This window comes from Oryzias latipes, chromosome 10 (genome assembly GCF_053564925.1).
Source record: "Oryzias latipes strain Hd-rR chromosome 10, Olatipes_Hd-rR_3.1".
In the NCBI taxonomy this organism is placed as follows: Eukaryota; Metazoa; Chordata; class Actinopteri; order Beloniformes; family Adrianichthyidae; genus Oryzias; species Oryzias latipes.
In genome coordinates this window covers 31,582,797-31,603,650 of record NC_136246.1, presented here as the reverse complement: position 1 = coordinate 31,603,650, position 20,854 = coordinate 31,582,797, and positions in this window count along the sequence as shown.

Genomic DNA, 20,854 nt, shown 5'->3' with positions numbered 1-20,854 from the left:
CAAATTTTAGGGATAATATGTTTTACTTTTGTAGTTATTACAAAGAAAGCAGTCATAGTTACTGTTGAGGTTTACATAATTATCATTTCCGCACACGCTTTTATCCCCATAAAATGATTGTGTCTCAGCCTTTATCTTTCAGTACGAAAATACTGACAAGTTATGATGTCCCTGTTCTGCCTGATTGAATGACCCACGTTCATGTCATCAACCTTCAGCTTCTAATAAAAAGAAGAGGCTCCATGCGCTGGGAAGACGGGATTCCTCCGTTGCAGTTTGCACTGTGACAGATGGGTTCTCCTTCTGCAGAAGTCTAGCATAATTCTAGTTTCCTGTGTGGGTTTTCCTCTTTGTTAAGGAAAAAGTCAACACCCTGACATCTTGGTGCCGTGACCCAGATCTCAACATACCTTTCCTAATAATAATAATAATTTGACGATTTGGGGACTGTTGGGATCCCTGCCTCTGTTTCTGTCTCTCTTGCTCCGCCCCCTTCTCAGCTGGAGCCACTTCCCTCATCAGGACAACAGGATAAAGCCCAGTTCCTCCAGCCACTCTGTGCCAGATTGTCCTATTCCTGACTCCAGCTCATTTGGATGTTTTGGTCCTACAAACCTATTTCTGCCCGTCTCTCAGCCCGGCTTCCACGCTTACCATAAACTGTCATTAATCATTCTGCTGTTTTGGTTTTAGTTTGTATAGCATCAATGAGTAATGTTTGGAAGTACTTTGAACAACACTGCTGACTGTAACGCTACTTGCTGGTTTTCCAGAGGAGCACATCTGACTGCTTTATAAAGACACACAAGCCATTATCATGTTTGATGCCTGCACCCTAAATACAAGGATGTTCATTTGTGGTAAAGCTATACTTCAGTCACTTGATCCTATAGTATTACCGTAGTTTATCCTGTATTTTTTTTAAATGTTTTTGAGGTTTCTCATTGGTTATTATGTTTGGTCAAAGATGCTCCTCAGTGAACAGGTACATGGTAGCATTAATTTCAGCTAAAAGTGAACTCTTGGGATTGGCTTATATTCACTGAAGTCAAAATAACTGACTCAACAGATGAACCATCCACTGTTGTCGTCTTATAGACATTTAGCGGGAACAGGGGAGTTTTTCTACTGTGAAGAAACGCTCTGCAACATTTAGACACACGGAGCTTCCTTCATCTGGAAAAACCGTCAGAGCCATAAACGAGCGGCTCGTGGTGAAATTTTCCACGGACACACTGTGATGCAGTCGCACACAGCAGCGACAAACTGAGCGCGCAGAAACGGCGTCAGCCCTCACAGTAATTACACAGCAGGCAGAGAGCGCGGGCGCTCAAAACGCTGTTTAACAAATCAATTTGGGAATGCTTACCTTGTAAAGCTGTATCTATTTGTGTGTATTTCCTTGTGTATGTGGGCACTTTCCTGAGCTGATCCGTTTAAGCGTTAACAAAGAGCTGTTCTTGGCTGCGCCGCTGGAAATTTGTAATTGGAAGGATAGCTAAGGACCGACACACACAAATACACTTTATTGATCTGCAGCATCCCCCATAAAAAGCCTCCAGCTAAGATTCACATCCAGCCTCAGCACGGCTCCTTCTGACTTCACACCCAAACTGTTACCTCCAGAGGCAGTTTATCAAACAATCGATAGTCTTTTATTTTCTCATATCTTTAAATGGACGAATATCCTGAGTATGATTTTTACAACAGCATGGGGAAATGTGATGGAAAAGAAGGGGAGGAGGGAAGGGAAACGAGAGATGGAAGAATTTTTCCCAGAGAGAAGAAAAAACTAAACGAAACAGGGATGAAGAGGAGGGCTGGAAACGCTGGACCACCGCCAGCAGTCAGGAAACCGCCAGTTGACCCGAGCGCCATTTGCATGTTAAGTGGTGTCAATCTGCATTGATTCCCAGCCAAATGAAATGCAGTGGTCTTCAATAGAGCCTTGTGCTTTACAAGGGCCTCCTAGCTGCTACATCCAGCCTATTGGATTCAGATTAACGGGCTCCGTATGGGAGCACACTGAGCAACTTATCTTTAATTAAAATCACTTCCTTCTTGGGACCAGCTGGACTGGACTCGCCTGGAAGTGGCTGCGTTTGGACAGGAATGCAACAAAGAGGCCTGGATTCTGACGTGGAAACTGGAACGTGGATGCGAAAAGGGGGAAACGCACCAATCTGTCTGGACACTTGTGGGGCCAAATGGAGAAAGAAATGGGTTAAAGATGTCTTTAAAGGTGTTTAAAAAACATGCTATCTTAACCCTTTAACACCAAATCTTTAACTCCAGTCTTGACTTTGAACGACTGTGACTCTTCATTCACTTTCGCAAATATTATGTAATTCTAGCGGATTCTGACGCCAAGAAAAGGGGCTTTGTGCCATGCATGTTGCGTAAAAGTGCAAAGCCGCTGTCCTTTGCGTCAGAATCCGCTAGAATTACATAATATTTGCGAAAGCGATTGAAGAGTCACAGTCGTTCAAAGTCAAGACTAGAGCTTCAGCGGAACGGGGAGCTTGTGACCTGTCCATCTTATTTTCTACGTTACAAAAATGAACTTTTTCATACTGCTTTGTGTCTGCTCCTCAGTTACAACCATTTCAATAAGATAACTACTCAGAAATTTAATATCAAGGTTACTTTTCTTTATGTCTTCCATCATTAGGAAAATGCCACAAGAACATGTTACAAACACCAAAAACACCATTTTCATCAGAGTGGGCCTTTAAAATAGAGCATAAATGGGTGTTTATGTTAGTTGAATATCCTGCCAGTGACGAGCGGTCAAGTGAGGCAAGTGAGGCAGAGCCTCACCTGTCATAATCGGGATAAAATGGAAAAAGGTAAATTAAGTAAATATTATTTTCCACTGATCTGTGTTAAATATACATTTTCAGTCAACTCAACACGTTTTCCACAGCTTCTGACGTTAAAATCGCAGAATTTGAGTGTTGCGTGATCACAGACGGACTGGAAACTCCGGGTGAGGCTCGGGAGCACTGTGCCTCATCTCTGACGGCAGGACTCAATTGTTAACAGAGACGTGCGCTCAAAACGCTGCTGTAGGCCCACAGAAAAGGCTTTAGGTGAGGCATGCCTCACCTAAAGCAGACGTGAGCTGACAGCTGCTTTGTAGCTACACTGCTGCCGTAGAAACAGGATGTCTATCTCCATTGAGAGGGAGCAACTCAAATAAATCAAGGAAACTATCGGCGCAATGACTCAAAAAGTAAAGCCGAACATGTTTTTCAATGTTTGTTTTTTGAAAATAACACAGGAGTCAGTGGGGAAAAAATGTAAGTAAAATCATTTCTTTTATTTTTAAGGTCATTTTCACAGACAACATTTGATAACTAATTAAAGCACCAGAATTTGAAGTTGGAAAAATACCAGAAATAGTTACTGAGAGTCAAATGCGTGCTGAACACATCTGTATACTTTAATTTGTTTACAGTACATATGAATAATTTATACACAAGAAGAGTGTTCTATCCATGTCTAAAATATTCTCTGTAGGACAAATATTTTCTTGTGTGTATTTTATAAGCCGTTAGCTGCTGTTGGATGAAAGTTGAAATATTTCGTTCTTTCATTGTAAATCTGACTCCAGAGGATTCAGTGCCTCACCAGCCATGCATCAACCTCACCGCACGTCACTGTATCCTGCAGAAGCAGAACAGGAAAACTTCCCATATTTTATGAGTAATGTGATGATGCCCTGGAAAGGAACATGAGGAGAAAGTGAAGAGAAATTAGCTCCATGATACAGAATAGAAACGTCAGAAAAGAAACGTCAGAAAAGAAACGGGAAAGGACAGCTTCAGTGGCTTAAAAAAAACAGGAAAAACAAGCAAGCGGAAAGATCTCCAGTGATTTCCAGAATTGGAGACCAAAAAACAAAACAAAAATAAAACTGAAGTCATATGGCTCTGGATTTTCCCGCTTGACTTTAACAAAACAGAGAATTTGGTAAAACTCTGTGAAACTCATGCAGCTTGAATCCGGTGTTACTCTGAGACAAGATGTTGCTCAATATCAGCTCATGAATGAGATTTGTTTATTCACATCAAGGCCTTTTAAAAGTTATCATCAACCGCTGGACAGTCTACTCACAGCTCCAGCCAAGTTATTGAAATTTCTCTTCTATTTCTGAGCAGCAGGAAGAGCAAGCCGGAACGCTGACCGGACAAAGTTGGAGCTGGAAATATTCTCGCAGACGTTCACGCCTGAAACTTTCCCACTGCTGCTAAGATGAAACCACCTGAGTTGTCTCCTTTGGACGCAGAGAAAACCAACAAATCTACGACAGATCTGGATCTTCAGGAGGATCGTCGTCTCAGACGGCTGCATTTGGAGTCAACAAACTGGCTGCTTTCCCTCTCAGATCCATTTTCTCGTCACCACAACAGGCCGGTGTAATCCACCTGCCAGTCCCCTGCTCCTGAAGATGAGCAAGCTTCACTTTTATCCCATGCAGAGGATGTTTGCAGGCTTTACTAGTGACTACAGAACGTTGTGGATCCGTGCAAAAATGACACAAAAGATCAGGCTAATTCCTGTTTTGATAGTTAACGTGTGGTGCATCACGGAGCAGACTAATTCCTGGAAGGTGAAAAGAGCCAGTGTAATTAGCATGCTCCTGTGATCGGGGAAAGATAATTGATGATGAGACATCGAAAGTCGCAATCCTTGCACCAAGTTGTGTGTGTGTGTGTGTGAGAAAGTGTGGATGAATGAGTTTTATGTAGTGTCAGAAGAGTGTGGAGTTCTCTCACACACACACAGACAGCCTTACATGAATCTCCCATCTGTAGTGAGGCGTTGAGAGGATGTAATGAGCAGCATCTGATTACTGTCACTAATTAACAAAACGCACACGCGCTAATAACACGCGGTGTGTTCCTCATCATCATTCCGTGGTGCTGCTCGCGCTGCATGATCTCTGTCATCACAAAGGTTAATGGCTCCACCAACCGTCCCTTCAGGGAGCATTTCAGCTTTAATTAACAAATCATACACAAACACACTTTAAATAATGTGATCAGGAGCAGTTAGTCAGTTAAATAAACACAAAAGACTAATCTGTGTTTAACGACATGTCACCGAGCGATGGAAAGCAAGTCGAGGGAACACGCTGAGTCCATAAATTCCTCTGCAAGTTACTGTAGAGTTACGTGGTATTATTTATGTTGTGTCCATTATCACGGTGTGTGCTGTTAAAATGACTGCACTGAACACTACAGTGTGAAGCCCACCTGTTGGGATATAACCCTGCAAAAAGTCAGAGGAAGTTCTTCCTTCAAAACATCTGACAGCTTTTATTCTGAAAGAGCCCTGGCATCCTAAAATACCATGCATTCACCGTAGTTACATCAGAGAATCTTTACAAACATAAAACCCTTATACCTAGAATAATTGTAGAAAAGGAGCCAAAAAAAAAGCAGAAATTAATTTTAAATGTTTTACATTTTCAAACACAAATGAAGATAAACACAAGAGTTTAAAATGGACAGATAAAACAAGACAGTGTGCCTGAAGAGGAGTCGGTTGAAGAGAAATCTTATATGATCCCACCCCTTTTTTTTTTTTTGTACAATACTTGATGATCTGCATATCTTATAGTTCCTATAGTTTTTTTTTTTCTCAACATTCACATTACCTTCTGTATAGCCCCTTTGCGGAGGGGAATTTTTTTGTTTTTATTGATCATTTCTGGCTTCGTAAGGTTCCTTAGTGACATCTTGTAGGTTTTTTTTAATACACCTAAACTTTTGGTTTGTTTTAAACCTTCGTTCAACCCGTTCCATAAATCCACACCATAAATTGACGAGCACATTTTCTGTTTTGTAGTGCTAATGCATTGAACATTTGTTGTATGTTTTCTGGAAGTAAGTTATTTCTGGCTTTAAACACATTAAGTGCTGTTTTCAGTTTAACTAGTCCCATATTTTTGAATAAAGCTGACTGTATGTGTCGCATAATCCACACCTTGAACTATTCGAATAGCTTTTTTTTTGTAAAATATACAGTACAAACAGTGCAGATTTGTCTTATAGGTATTTCCCCAACTTCTACACTAGATGTGGAAATCAGAAATGTAGAGTTGTAGTCCCCCTGCATGATGTACAACGTGTTGATTCAATTACAGGAGTGTTCTGGGATTCACCTCAACAGTCATAAAAGTGGAGCTGCAGGTTAGTAAAAGTCAAGGTGGTGGTGGTGGGGGCGGGGTCTCCAGGGAAAGCAGCGCTGCCCCCGTGAACATGATCAAAGAGGATTTCCTCAAATTACAAATGTTTATGAGCTGGGGTGTATTTACATGTGGTCCAAATGCGTGCACTGAGGGGGTCCCTTTTATAATGGCCGCGCCTCTATCGGCCGTAGCCTCACAGCTACTGTGGGACGACCAATTCCCTTTATCAGGATGCTGATAAAGGCCTGAGCTGTGCTCTGCTGTCCCACATGCACACCGTCGCGCACAGGCGGCTAAATAACTAATTAGCTGCTCTCTGGGGGCTGGGGGGGAGGGGGGGGGCGACCCGCCGCTCTGACAAAGGCACGCAGAGTTTTAATGTAAAAAAGAAAAAATGAAATCAATAGAGGCGTCGGGCAACCATCAAGCGGCCCCCTCTTAACATTAACAATTATAGTGATTAACAGTGATACCCAGAGCTCATTATTCACAGGCAGCAGCCAGAGGGGGGGGGGGAGAGATAAGCTTGTTTATTGGAGAAGGCCCTTTTCACAAGGTGCAGTCGTTCATCATTTAGGCTGGGAGGGGGTGCTGGACGGTGGGGAGGGGAAGGAGGGGCACCACAATTTAAAAACACACCGTGACCTTGTGGCTGAAAGGACCTACAGAGGAGGAAGATTCAAACGACATGCAGATCAGGAGGGAGGCGGCCGGCTTCAAAGTCCTGCGGTTTTTCAGGGGCTGATGATGAACATTGATGCATTGAAAAATGTATACAAAACCAGGGGGGCTGTACCGTTCTGTAAAGACCCTCCTCCTCCAATAAATAATAGTGTTTTTAATATGGCGTTTTTGTGATGTTGGACGACACAGATATACAGAAAACTGTAGTTTTTATCCGAATCGTTGTGAAATAGGAGCAGACAGAAAAATGCTGCTGGAAAAAGAAGCTTATGTGTGGCAAAAAACTACATCATTAGGTGAGCCACAAGTTTCCTGCTCCGAGCTGTCATCAGTGGGAGGGGAAGTGGGGGCGGGGTTGCTCTGCACCAGCGGTCCTGCCCACAATTTAGAGGTGAATTTCTAATGAACTCTGCAGAAACAACACAGTTTTTGTTGTTGTTGTTTTTTTGTTGCTAAAAAAAATAATGACAATTAAAAGACCACAGAGAAGGCTTTGAAAACAGATGAGCGGAGTGGGACTCTTGTGGGGAGGGGGGCTTGCATGAGCCATGGATTCATGTTAAGCCTTTAATAGCAGTGATGTCTGCAGCCACGGCAAAATACCACACGGCGTTCGAACCACCGTCACTCCTCCATTGTTTACTCATGAACAAGACTACAGCCGATTCTGAGGCTCAGAATCCGTCGGTACATGTTAATTACACATAAGTGTCACACATCGGTGCAAAGCTGCTTTATTATTGCCTCAGAATCTGTTGAAATGACATTTTTGAAGGTTCTCGTTTATCCAGGTAGAATGGAATTGCGGCATCTGGACTTAAAATCTTCTCTTTTGAAGCGTTTTGGCGAGGAGCTCTCCTAAAGCTTGACGTGTTAAATGGAAGAAGAAAGTTCTCTTTTAGGACTTTCAGGTTTTTTTGGGTTTTTTTATTAGGATACCAAGTCATCCAAGTCTTAAAGCTGCAAACCAACCCCGCATTATGACTCTACCACCACCGTGTTTGACAGCTGCTCTAAAATAATCTTTACGTTTTCATCCTTAATTGCCTCTATACGTTGAAACTTTTTATTAAACCCTTTTGTTTAATCGCTCTGTAAAACATTTGATCAAAGGTTTTGGAGATGATCCAGATGTTTTTGTCAAATGTTTATATGTATTTTATAAAGCTCTCATGAGTTCATGTTGTTTTGTTGGAGTCAACATTTGAAATGGTTAAGGTTTTTAATGCAGAGGTGGTTTTAGGACACATTTAGGGTGAAATCCTCAAAGAATTTAGGGATTTAAGGCCGTCAGTGTTGCTGCACCACAAATGCTGAGTTGGTTTGGAAAGAGTCGTACTTAAAGGTAAAAGGAAGGAAGAGAAGTTCATTCTAGTATCAGCGCATTAGTTGTAATAAATCCACATAACACACATTCCAGAGCGTGGAGTGAGGCCGTCATTGATGCTAATTAAACATATTTTCATTGATGCCAACACTGTTCCAGGTGAAGGTTTCACCTCCAGGAGCTGCTCCGCTTTCTAATCCTTCCATCTCCGCTCTGCTTTTGTGTCCGTTCTCCTGTGCTGTAGATGTTTAATGAGCTGTAAAATATAATTCAGAAATGAAGGAGACGGAGAAGGAAAGAGCGATGGGAGCTCCGTGCCGGTTTATCGTCAGTAGAGATTCCAGATCAGCAGAATCGGATTTTCCTCTTTTTTGTAATTCCTTAACAACGGAAGAAGACACACTTACGGCCTAACTCACCACAACTTTTGTTGTTTGTGTTTGTCAAAAGTATACATTTTTAGGCCCAATTTTGATTTAAAATTTGACCCTAAAGATGAAAAAAGCAGGTGAATTTTTCTCTTTGAAGGGCGTTTTGAAACAGATGAATGATTCCAACCGTCAGATCTCAATTTAAGATTCTTTTGGAAAGACTTTAAAATATTTGTTTTTTTGTCTTTGCTCCAGGAAATTGTTATAATTTAATAATCCTGACAGATCCAGAAAACTAGGGATTTACTTAAAAATAAACACAACATTGTGGCAGCGTAGCCCACTAGTCCTAAATTTAAGCCCTTGATGCCTGAATTTATTTCCAGCTATGAAAAAACATGACTTATGTTTTTCCTTTCAATTTTAAATAGTTACGTTTTGGAGCGTAAAGTGCTTTGATGCGTATTCGCATCTTTCGTCGTCAAGAGGTTAACTAAATGTAATCAGAGCTTGACGCTTAAATTTATAAAGATACCAAGTCATCCAAGTATTTAAACTGCAAAGCAGTCCCATATTATGACTCTACCACCACCGTGTTTGTCAGGTACTCTAAAACTCTCTTCATGTTCTTGTTGCTTAGTTTGACCTAATAGGTTAAAACCTTCCAAACCATTTTGTTTAACTGCTGTGTAAAACATTTGATGAAAGGTTTTGGATCCAGATGTTTTGTCAGATGTTTGCTTCAGCCGACTCCAGGGATCCAACTCAGAAATTCTGAACAGGAGGGAGAAAACAAACCGCCACGCGTGTTTATGTAGAGCGTCGTTTTCAGATGAAAATCAGAACAGACGCAGGAAAAAGGTCTGACTGTGCATGAGAGGCGGCAACGTTTACCCTGAGGGTTCAGCTCTTTGACCTGTGCTTGATCCTTTTAACCCCCCCACCCCATCACTATCCTCATTACCTCTTCATCTCCTCAATTGTCCTCTTCCTCCCTTTCTCGTCAGTCCTCCATCTTCACCATGAGGGCACTTGCACATCTGAGTATATATATATTTTTTTCTGATTGAAGAATTCTAACAGATCAGTTATGGGGCCCCAACATGCAAAGGGGCCCCTGTGGATACAAGAGCCATTTGGAGAGGGAGTTTTTATGATCAGCTGGACTGCAGCCCAGTGATGTAGGGGTCTGGTTTACTTGGTTATAGAAAATATGAATAGAAAATGAGTTTACTTCCATTATATATATATATATATATATATATATATATATATATATATATATATATATATATATATATATATATATATATATATATATATGTGTGTGTGTGTTCTTTTAAAAATATTTTTATCCTTTTTTTTAAAATAATCATTTAATGTTGGACATTTTCTTAAACATTACATATACAATTCCTGTATATGACTCCGAATTTTTTAAATTTTTCTTTGAATATTTGTTTTATTTGATATCAAGTGACTGGTTAAAAAATATATTTGCACATATTTGCTTCATTTGCTCAGAATAAGGGTTTATATCGAAAATTTAATTGAAATGAAAGATAAATTATTATATTGCAAGTATAATAATCTTCACTTGTAATTAGTTAAATTCTAAAAATGGTTTGGTTCTACCCTATTTTTTATAGGCCTTAGTTGAATAGTGGTCCTTTATTAAGAATTAAACAAAACATAATCTTTAAATTAAAGGTAGCCCATATGTATTAGACTATAAAATTATCTTTACTTGATCTGTTTAAAGTAAATATCTACAGTAAGAAAACCCTTAATTGTATTATTCATAAAGAAAAAGGAAAATTATTATTATTCTTTTTTTTGGGTACATAATTATTTCTAGTAAACACATTTGAATGAAGCACAAAGGTAAATAATGAAATGGGAAGTTTTTTCCCCTCCAACTTTACCTAAACTCTTATTTTGAAGGCCTACATCAGTTGGACCCGAGCCTAAAAGTTTCTCCTTCTCTGAGAGCTTTGTCAGCTTTTTGGAAAACAGCCGAATCCCTAAAACTGCTGGACTTTTGGAGGCTTTTCGGACCAAAAACCTTCCTGTTTTTTCTGTAGGAATCACAGAAAGTCAATGCAGCAGATCTCCTCTAGAACTGCACAGAGCAGCTGCCGTGACGGTTTCAGTGAAAACCGTAGGGCCACTTAGCATTTCTTGCAATTGAGGAGTGATTTATTATCCATAAACCCAGAAAAATTGCCATTGATGCCGCGGTGGTTCTCAACAGAAAGAAAGAAATTCCTCCAAATTAGCGAACCCCCAGCTGCTGCAGCTGGACATATTTTTCCATTAAAGTGACTGCAGTACTTCAGGCCTCTGCTCTGTTGAAAGTGATAATATGTTATGAGGTCTGACCCCACCAGAGGGCTCATTTAGATATGACACTGACATATTTTGTTGGCCGCCTGATTAATGGAAACCAGCCCAAGTCTAAAAAGGGTTCACGGCGGCTGTCGGGGCCTCCAAGGGCCTGAAAGATCTGTTGCAGGGCGGCTTATTTCCCCTTTTTTTTCCTGCTTTCTGACCATTAGGACTTATTCTCTGTTCCACTGAATGATCCCTGTCCTTCCCTGTCATTAGATCAAAAATATTCCGGAAAATTCAGTCTCTGCACTAATTCACACTATCAGAATTTCGTTTCTGGTGTTCTAGCATATTAAAAAAAAAAAGTGGAACAAAGGCCGTGCAAATGTCATCATTCACATCATTGCAGATCACTTCTTCTTTTCTACAACTGCAGCCAGCTGAAAGACCTCCTCTACCCTCCTCCTCCCCTCTCCTATCTGTCTGTCTTGGTGAAAGGCCAGTTGGAGCACAAAAGCCTGCTGTGGTAGGTAGTTATAGAGCTCCTTTGTCGCACAGCCTCCTTCTATCTGCTCCATCTTAATAAGAGCAGTCATCATTTAGAGTCTAAGTCGCTCTCAGCCTCCTGGCTTTAATTATGACATATCGATTGTCTCGTTAAGTCTAGTTTGGCTTAATGAAATCTATTGTAACCTCTAATTCTTTCTTCCATTGTCCCGCCCTGCAGTGCTGAGTGTGTGATGTGGACCCGGCCTGTCTTTGTGTCGTCTAATCTGACTCTGTGTGGGGGTCATTCTTGTGTCTGTTTCTATATCTTTGTGGCTCTGTTTATCTGTGTTTGTGTCTCTAGGTGTGTGTGTGTGTTTTTTTTTTCCTTTTCACTTTTTCTTTTCCCAACCCATGTGTGCGTTTCTCCGTCTGCGGCTGTGTGTGTCTTTGCGTCGATCGGTTCCCGCTCTAAAAGGCGCCGCTGTCACCGTTTATCTGCCGCTTCCTGATTCCCTTCCATTGACTCTCGGCCAATCAATTCACTAAATGATGCAATTATACGCCCTCCCTCTCCTCGCCCCCACATTTAAAGTTGAGAGGTTTATTTTGGATCAATCCAGACCACTTTGTGTGCAAATTACACGATTGCATTGCTTTCGGATTCTTTAGGCAGCCCAATTGGAGCGAGTCCAGGGTGTGAATGCCTAATGAGAGGCCCTGTCCTTCAAAAAGGCTCTGTCGAACACAGGCAGAGACAATTAGAGACGTGGCAGAAGAGAAGAAGAAAAAAAAGAAACAGTCATTGCTTTTTCTGGTTTCACAGCACAACTGGTTAAAAGACTCGGGTTTAAAAAAATGGACATATTAAACCTATCAAACTCATTTCAGATCTTTCTTCTAGCCTTTCATATTCTCCTGACTTCAAAAACTCCAATTCCCAGAATCCACTCCTTCACATTTGCCCCAAATGGTCTCTGCAGGCGCCAAAAGGAGGTCATTCTGGCCTTTGAGCAGCCGCATTTTAAGAGGGGCACAGGTTTTTCTCGCAGTTACCATGTAAATGGAACGTACCATTGTTGCACATGAGGTAATAGAGAAGTATTTATAATAAATATCCAAGGGATGCATTCATACGGTGTCCTCATGCCACAGTCTAGTTGTTAGTAATGCCGCAGTCACACAAGATTCGGGAGTTTGACCGTATGGGTGTTGTGTGTTGTCCAAAGAGAGGCGGCCGCATCTTCAGGTGATTGCAGGTATGTTTTGAAGTCTCAAAAAATTTAAAACAATTTTTCCCCCCTCAATTTTTAGAACAAGGATATAACATGTAGAGACTAAATAAAAATGCATACATCCAATGACAAAAATATGAGAAAAATGTCTATAAACAGGCCAAGCTCCTTTATTCTATATATGTTCCAATGATTTATTCCAAACGAAAATCACAATTATGTGTCATAATGATTGTTACTTCAGTTTTAAACGGAAAAAAAAAGCTAAAAACTTTTTAAAACCTTCACCTTTAATTCATTCAGAAAACTATACTAATGAGTGGGATGAAATCATTTCTAACGAGCAATGGCATTGGCAAGCTCCCCGCTGAGTTAAGAGAGTTCTAAGAGTGTAATGAACCTGTTTATGATGATAATCTTTAATGTTTTTTCTCAGAAATCCATTGAGCTGTTTACTAAAATAATCAAGTTTTGCCTCCAGACTAAGAAACAGAAAGAGACTGCAGTGAATGACTTCTTAAACTTGGTGTAACTCGTCCCAAAACGACAGCTGAGGTAGATTCAGATGTTTTCTGCCCCGCTCTGGTTTCTCAGTCATCTAGTTTTATAGAAGCAGCAGCATAATCTCCTCCTGGAGTCTGCCCACATGTTTTTCTTGTCTCCCTGTTTGGGGAACGATGCCGAGTCTGACAGCCCAGCTGCAGTTCTGTGGCTTTAAAGGAGCCGTTCACCCGAATCCCTGTCTGACCTGCCCCCCCCTGTTTTAACTGCCCTCCATTCGGGCGCAATCGTCAGACTGCGAGAAAACCCCTCAGTTCCTGCACGCCAGCGGTCCCTTGTGATCGTGTGTGTGAGCAGGAATCTATTCCCAGCAGCGGACCCGGCCCGTCAAACATGGCCGACTGTGCCGGTTGACTGGTGGGACGAAAGATGGAGGCTTGGTTACTTCTGCCTCACTTTGTGAACATGAGGTTTGCTGTTGTAACATCACAAGTTAGAGTTAGAGATCTGAATACAACCCCCTCCATTCCCCGTGAACACTTGGACTCAGCGTGAGAATGCTGTTGGTTTCCAGTGAGAAGAGACTGGTTTCCCAGCATGCAGTGGTGCAGAGGAGGTTAGGAAGCTCCCAGAAGGCCGTGGATCCGGTCGGAGCTCCATAATGTTGGTGTTTTGGCTTTTTTTTTGGTAAAGGTTTGACTCACAAGGAGAAAAACATTTTAATCTACTTAATAAAATAATGACATGTCTGCCTTCCAGTATGATCATATATCATAATCCCAAACGGAGAGTCCTCCTAAAAGGACAGACTATTAAGTTTTAGGTTTCACTTCTGTGAGGATGGTTGCCTGAAAAAAAGAAGCCCTGAAAAAACAAGCCTCCTTCACTGGAAACAAGTCTTTCTCAAGCCAATTTACAAAAAAAAAAAAAAGAACCCAAGACGTTTTTCTGTTGTTTTAAGCAAAAACATCTGCCAATGTAACTATTGGAATTTGTCTTGATAAGATTTCTGAACGTAAGTTGTGATGTTCTTTCCTTTTAAGAGAAAAAGAATATTGGGTAACACTTTATTTTAAGATTCCTTAACAAGCTCTGTTAACACATTAACAAGCATTATAAATGAATTTATAGGGTGTTAGTAAGACATTTATTAGTACAATAAGTCTAATAAGGTTTATTAAATTACTTATTTAACACATTTACAAGCATTATTATTAGGATGTTTTCAAGATGCTAATGATGCATTTACTGATATTATAAGTGCCTAACAAATGTGTCTGTGTTAATAAGCTAAATAAGATTTATTAACAACCTTTGTTAACAAATTAAGAAGTATTATTATTGTTTGGGGTTCTAGTAAGATATTTATTAGCATTATAGACGCCTGACACAAGCCGAAGTGTTCATAAGCTTAATAAGTTTTATTAACTAACTTAACAAATTGATAGGCTTTATTAATATGTCAGATGCTAGTAAGATATTTATTAGCATTAGATGTCTTGCAAATACCTGAAAGTGTTAATAAGATTTATTAACATCTAAGGTCAGACCATTGTATTCTAAATCCATATTACTAAACTGCTTATAAGCTTTACAAATGTATTAATTAACTTTGTTAATAGTTTATTAATTGTTTTGCAGCACCTCATCTAAAGTGTGGACGTTTTTTACCACAAACAACCATAAAGCATAAAGATTGTAAAAAGAACTTTATGACATTAAAACAGACTAAACATACACAAATCGTTCTGTAAAAGATATATAATAATTTAATTCAGACAAATAATTTTTTTTAAAAAACATATATACTGGTGTTGGATGACTCTAGCATCATAGCTATAAGGATAAAGTATTAGCAAAAAAAAAAAAAAAGATAAAGTATTAGCATCTATCCTGAGTGAAACATTCATTGCAAATCCCATCACCAGGAGACAATTCTCTGCATTCAATGCCAACTGCATTCAACCACTGTTGCCTTGCTTCAAAGTCCACAAGAAAGTTGCACAAGCCAGTCATTTTTGAAGAACAAAGACAATAAAAATACAGGAGCCATGCTAAAGCTAACACGCTAACGACCGACCGGTACAGAATCAAAGATGGGCGGAGCTTTTTTCGTCACCTGTGTGAAAGTAAAGTCTAAGAGGCCATTCAATTGGCTGAAAGCGAGCAGCCTGTTCTGCTGATGAGTTTGATTGACAGATTCATTAGCCAATGGTGACATTGGTTAACCTGCCCATCTTTGATTCATAGATGGGCAGGTTAGCGTGTTAGCTTTAGCATGGCTCCTGTAGGTTTATTGTCTTCGTTCTTCAAAAATTACTGGCTTGTGCAACTTTCTTGTGGACTTTGAAGCAAGGCAACAGTGGTTGAATGCAGTTGGCATTGAATGCAGAGGATTGTCTCCTGGTGATGGGATTTGCAATGAATGTCTCTTTATAGAAGACGACTCTTTCTATTTAACATCGACTCTTACTGTTGGATTTGTTTGACTGATCAATTGGGTTGGGTGAAGCTCACATGGTGGGTTGGTGTTTTGCTACCTTGATAGTTTTTTCTCCTACATATTAATGAATAGGTAATTATTACGTCTAATAATTAGGGGCCAGAATGTAGGAGCCATTATGGAGGTGGCACAGGTGAAGCGCTGCGTCATCCACCAGGTTGTGGGTGTGTCACTGGGGGCGTGTGTGGCACGAATTTTGAAAGGTGCTCACTGACTCACTGGTGACGCATGTGAATGGATGAGGAAGTGGGGTGAGCCACGGTGATCACATAATTTCTTGACCGCGTTACTTGAGTGGTTTGGAAGTGTGTCACTGCTGGAGTATTTCATTTATCAATCGTTTGGACTGTATGGATTGGAAACCTGCAGAAAAAGCAAATAAATACTTTGCAGCGAGGCAGTAGTTTGGAATTTTATTGGAATGCGCGTCTGACAGAGAAGCCGGAGCTCAGCCAACGGCGGCCCTCAACGCTGTTTAGCCGCAACAGATGGTTGTGAAGAAAAAAAAATGAAATCAGTTGTCGACGTAAGCGAACTTAAACAAAAAATTTACAAAAATGTCAAGTTTAACAAAAATGTAAGGAAGTAATTTCATATTTAAATCACACTATAAACAGCTGCTGCTACATTTAAGTCAAATCCGTTTTTATGTGAAATTCAGGAAAAGTTTTTTTTTAAAGTTGTTTAACCGCTTCAAAAAATTAATGTTTTAAAAGATACATGTGAAAATATCTGTTTTATATAAAGTGAGTTAAAGACTTTTGTGAACAAGTTTGGAAACTTTAGCGTAAAGTTTAGGAAGGTTTTTGTTTCTTACCTGATTAGGATTCTTCTGAAACTCTCAATGGTTTAAACCTAAACCCCCTTATTTTGGAGACCATCTGAAAATAAAAAACAATACGTTTAATCTCACAGTATGGAGTTTGAGCTTGTATAAATGTTAAACATTTCAAGGGAATGTGGAGAAAAATGACAAATATGTGAATAATTGTACGGAGCCCCTAAAGGGCCATTGATGAAAAAAAAAATTGAAGTAAAAATAAACACCTAATACTAACTGGTGCACACCTGAAACTGACTGGTGCGCACCCGTTAGATTTTTTTTACTTCAATAATTTTTTCAATTTTTTTTTCATCAATGGCCCTTTAGGGACTCCGTATAATTGTGTTAAAAACAGACTTTTTCTTTGTAAGCTTGCACTGACCGAGTGTTAAAAATGTACAAGGAGGTCCAAGATTTGCATGAATGTGTTGTTTTATCCTTTTGTTTTTTTGTTTTTGTTTCAGAGCCAGTAGAAGTTAATAGAAGTGTGAGGAGTTTTTTTTTTCTTCCAGTTTCAGCAGGTGGAGGACGCGGTGGATGAAGCAAAGAGGTGAAGCTACCTGGAGGATGACAGGTAAGGAGGGACGAGGAGAAAAAGGAGGAGGAGAGCAGGGCGGTACACAGAGCCAAAAAATCAGAAGCGGTGGCTGTGGAGGAGGGGGGTGGGGGTGGAGAGGCGACGAAGAGGAGGAGGCCCAGTAAATCAGCCAGCCTCTTGTCAACACCTCCCACCAGCTCCCCCCCCAGGGGCTTCTGAAGCCACTGAGCTGAGAATAACAAATGGCCGTCATTGGCCAGGCAAAAAGCTGTGATTATAATTATCACATCCCACACTGACCTTGCATAAACCTTAATCCTTCTCCAATGGAGCATTTAAATGGGCTGCCAACAGCGACAGAGATGTGGAGCGAGGGAGGGGAGGGAGGGAGGGAGGGAGTCAGAAAGAAGAAGGGAGGCGAAAGAGTAGAAAAGGGAGCCGGGAGGAGGCAAAGTAAAAAAGACAAACGAACTAAGAGTGTGGAGAAAAAAAGGTGAAGTGAGGAGAGGAGTTGACGAGTGATAGGAGTTTGGTGGTTCAACGGCTCAACATGAGGAGTAATGAGGAGGTGAAGCTGCACGTTAGTGAGCACAGGGATGGAAAGGAGGACAGTCGGACCACATTTGAAGCTTCACTCCAGCAGCATCCAGACCCCAAGTATGTCCAGATATCCCTGCAGGATGTTCAGTTGACTGGTGTGGGTCCGCAGCACAGCGCCATCTACGCTCTGACGGTGGAATTGCAGCAGGAGTCTCAATCAAAAGTGAACCCTTACCTTCAGAAAGTAACAAAAAATACGCTAAAGCAAATGATTTAAGTTTTGAAAATGTTTTTCAAATAAAATTAGCTTGTTTTGGCTGCTTTCCGGTAAAACTCCTTACGTTTAAGCCCCACTTTGAAAAAAAAGAAGCAGAATTCTAGTTCTGATTTTCGCAAAACGGTTGGTTTTCCCAACAGCCTAAAAGTTTTGACATTTTTTCAGAAGTAGCTGATATGTTCCTATTTTTATTCAAATAAAATAAAAAAAATAATGTCTTAAACACATTTTTAAAATTAAATATTTTCTAATTGTTTTAAATGCTGTCTTTACAAAAGTTAGTGTGAGATTCAATCATGAAAATAAAGGTTAAATGGAAAAAATAGCAAGGGAAGTAGTAAAAATAAAAGAAAGGTTAAAGTCATTTTTTAAATCTAGCATTTGGCTCACAAATTAAATTCTTCAGCATTATTTTTGGCCAAATTGTATTTTTAAGAAGTCCGTTTAATCTGAGATTAGAATAAAACGGTTACTTTCTCGGCGCTTTCCTTCAGAAATGATGATCCAATGGTGGCTCATGCAAGTGAGAGATGAAGCCTCGGGGAGGTCAGAGGTCAAGTGGTCTGACCCTGAGGTCAATTGAGAGTTGCTGGCCTCACTCTTACAACATCCAAACACACACACATCACCTTAATGGGATATGAAGAGCTGAAAATGTGTTGATAATGGTTCATTGTTGTGCTGCACGTCAGCATGCAAATCAGCGGCGATAATCGCTGCTCATCCTTTTTCTTTACTTTTCTTGCATTAACCATGAGGAAAGCACCTGATTGATGTCATTTCTACTTCAGGAACACGTTGAAAAACACTTGTTCTTTTCAGTGGTGATCACCTGCTGTGGGAAAAAGTCAGGGGGCTGCGTCAGGTCGGAGTTTTGGAGTTCTGAAGATTTGCTAAATGGAGTGAAAAACTGCTTTTTCACAGAACATCACCTTTAAGGCTCCAGCATGTAAACTTCAAGGCTCATGTCAAAGACGGAGTGTAATAAATGCTAAAATTAACAGCGTGAAGAGCCTGAAATGTCCTAATTTATTGTTGTCCTCCTTTTATCTCAGGCATCTTCTAGAGCTTGATGTCACTGAGATGAAATCTTCAGGCTGAGCGCCCATTACTTTTATTTGAAGGCAGGTTCAGCTGAGTCTTTCAAGAGTTCATCTCTATTTTCACAACTTTTACTGACATTAGAAACGTTGCATCTACTTCTTTTTGTGTTTTGACATCTTCCCTTTGGGGGGCGCTGCAGCCAAAAATCCAACCTTTCCTCCACTTCCTCCTCGCTCACTCCACTTCCAGCTCCGACCGAATGCAGTCCATTCAGGCGCCTTTTCTTTTTTCCCCAGTAAACGGATGCTGCCTATGTTGGAGCCAGACATCGTCGGTTAGCAGTGATTGGTCCAAGTCTGTCTGAGTCTAAGTTTTTATGGTAACCACTCTTGCCAATCAGGAGTGAGCGTTTTAGGGGGGCCACACTTGAAAGCAGGCTACACAAAATGTGTCAAACGTTTTGACGTGAGACTTCCTACGTTTATTAAGGCCTCCGTTCATAACGTGAATAATTGAACTACAGAAACTTTTGAGACAAAAAAAGGTAAACTACTTTAGAATTTCATGATGCATGGGTTAAAAGTCCCATTAGCTGCCACGCATCTAGTTGTGGGAAATTTGTCTCTGCATTTGACCCATTCCCTGGGGGGAGCAGTGAGCTGCAGACACAGGAACCATTTGGTGGTTAACCCCCCAATCCAACCCCCAAGCAGGAAGACATTAGGTCCCATTTTTAAAAAATATTTGGTAATACTGGATTTAAATTCACAACCTTCCAGTTTCGGGAAGGCCAAACAAACATGTATTCTATGGATTTGTACATATTTGTGCACCAGCGTCCAGCCTTTCTGTGTCCATTAAGTCCTAGCTGAATCTTTTGAGCACTAGCAGGTGCTGTACGTTTGTGCAACCAGATGGGGGCGCTTTCCAGTGTTTCTCTGACCCAGGTCTGAGCAAATAAAAGTTCAATCAAATGATCGGATTGTTATGCTTCCCTGAGAGAAATGCTGAAAGGAGAGATTTGCCGATTCATCATCATGTTGTTGCTGTTCATGCAATTTATCCCCTGAGATGTTGACTAGAAATTAAATTAATTCATCTTTAACGGTGAATCCAGTTGAAAGAAATGTCTTAAAGTGCAGATATACTTGTACAAAAAAACAAAATTATTAAATAAAAATTAAACGCATTGATGCTTTAATGAGTTTCTTCAAAGGAATGGTGGTGGGACCCCTAGAATAATTACTGGATTTCAGAGACATAATGGTGAATTTTGTGATTTAATTACAGCTCAAAGATAAGCTGGAAGTCAACACTGCACACAAACAGTGCAGTGTTGCACTTTGTGTTTCTTTTTTTTGCGTACACACACACAAACGGGCGACCCCGTACACAACGCGGGCCACCGGTGCTGTGGTCCCGTTCCATAAATCATAATGTTTCAGCAAAAGCAGAATTTCATTTCCCTGCTGGCGGCTTATCAGGCTAAGGAGGGATATACAGCCCATCACCGCGCTCATTTATTATCTCCGTGAATAGGCTGTGGCAGGGATAGGGCTATAACCTGGCGACAGCAGGCAGGGGACTGGATTAGACGATTAACTGGAATAGCATATCAGGGCTAAGTCTATTACCTAAAGCACCAGTATCGCTCTCCCCTCCGGACCATGGAGGAGGAGCAGCCGCGGCCACACCGGTGGGTTCCTTTCATTTGTTCCATTATTATCTCTTCTCCCTCTATTGATTTGCACAGCTGACTGATTGGTGTCCCTGCAAAAACCCAGTTCGGCCTTGACCCGAAGCCTCGCCTTGTTAAAGCGCTACAGTATTGGCCTGTCAGGCTTTTCCCCCCTGATTCTTATTAATGCTCACCTGGACCTGCTGCTCACAACCAAATCCCTCCTTATTTACAAAGGTGTAGATGTGTTTAACACATTAAAACAGGTGAAACTGTAAAAGCTGTAAACCCTTGTGCTTATTTTCTCTTTCAGAGCA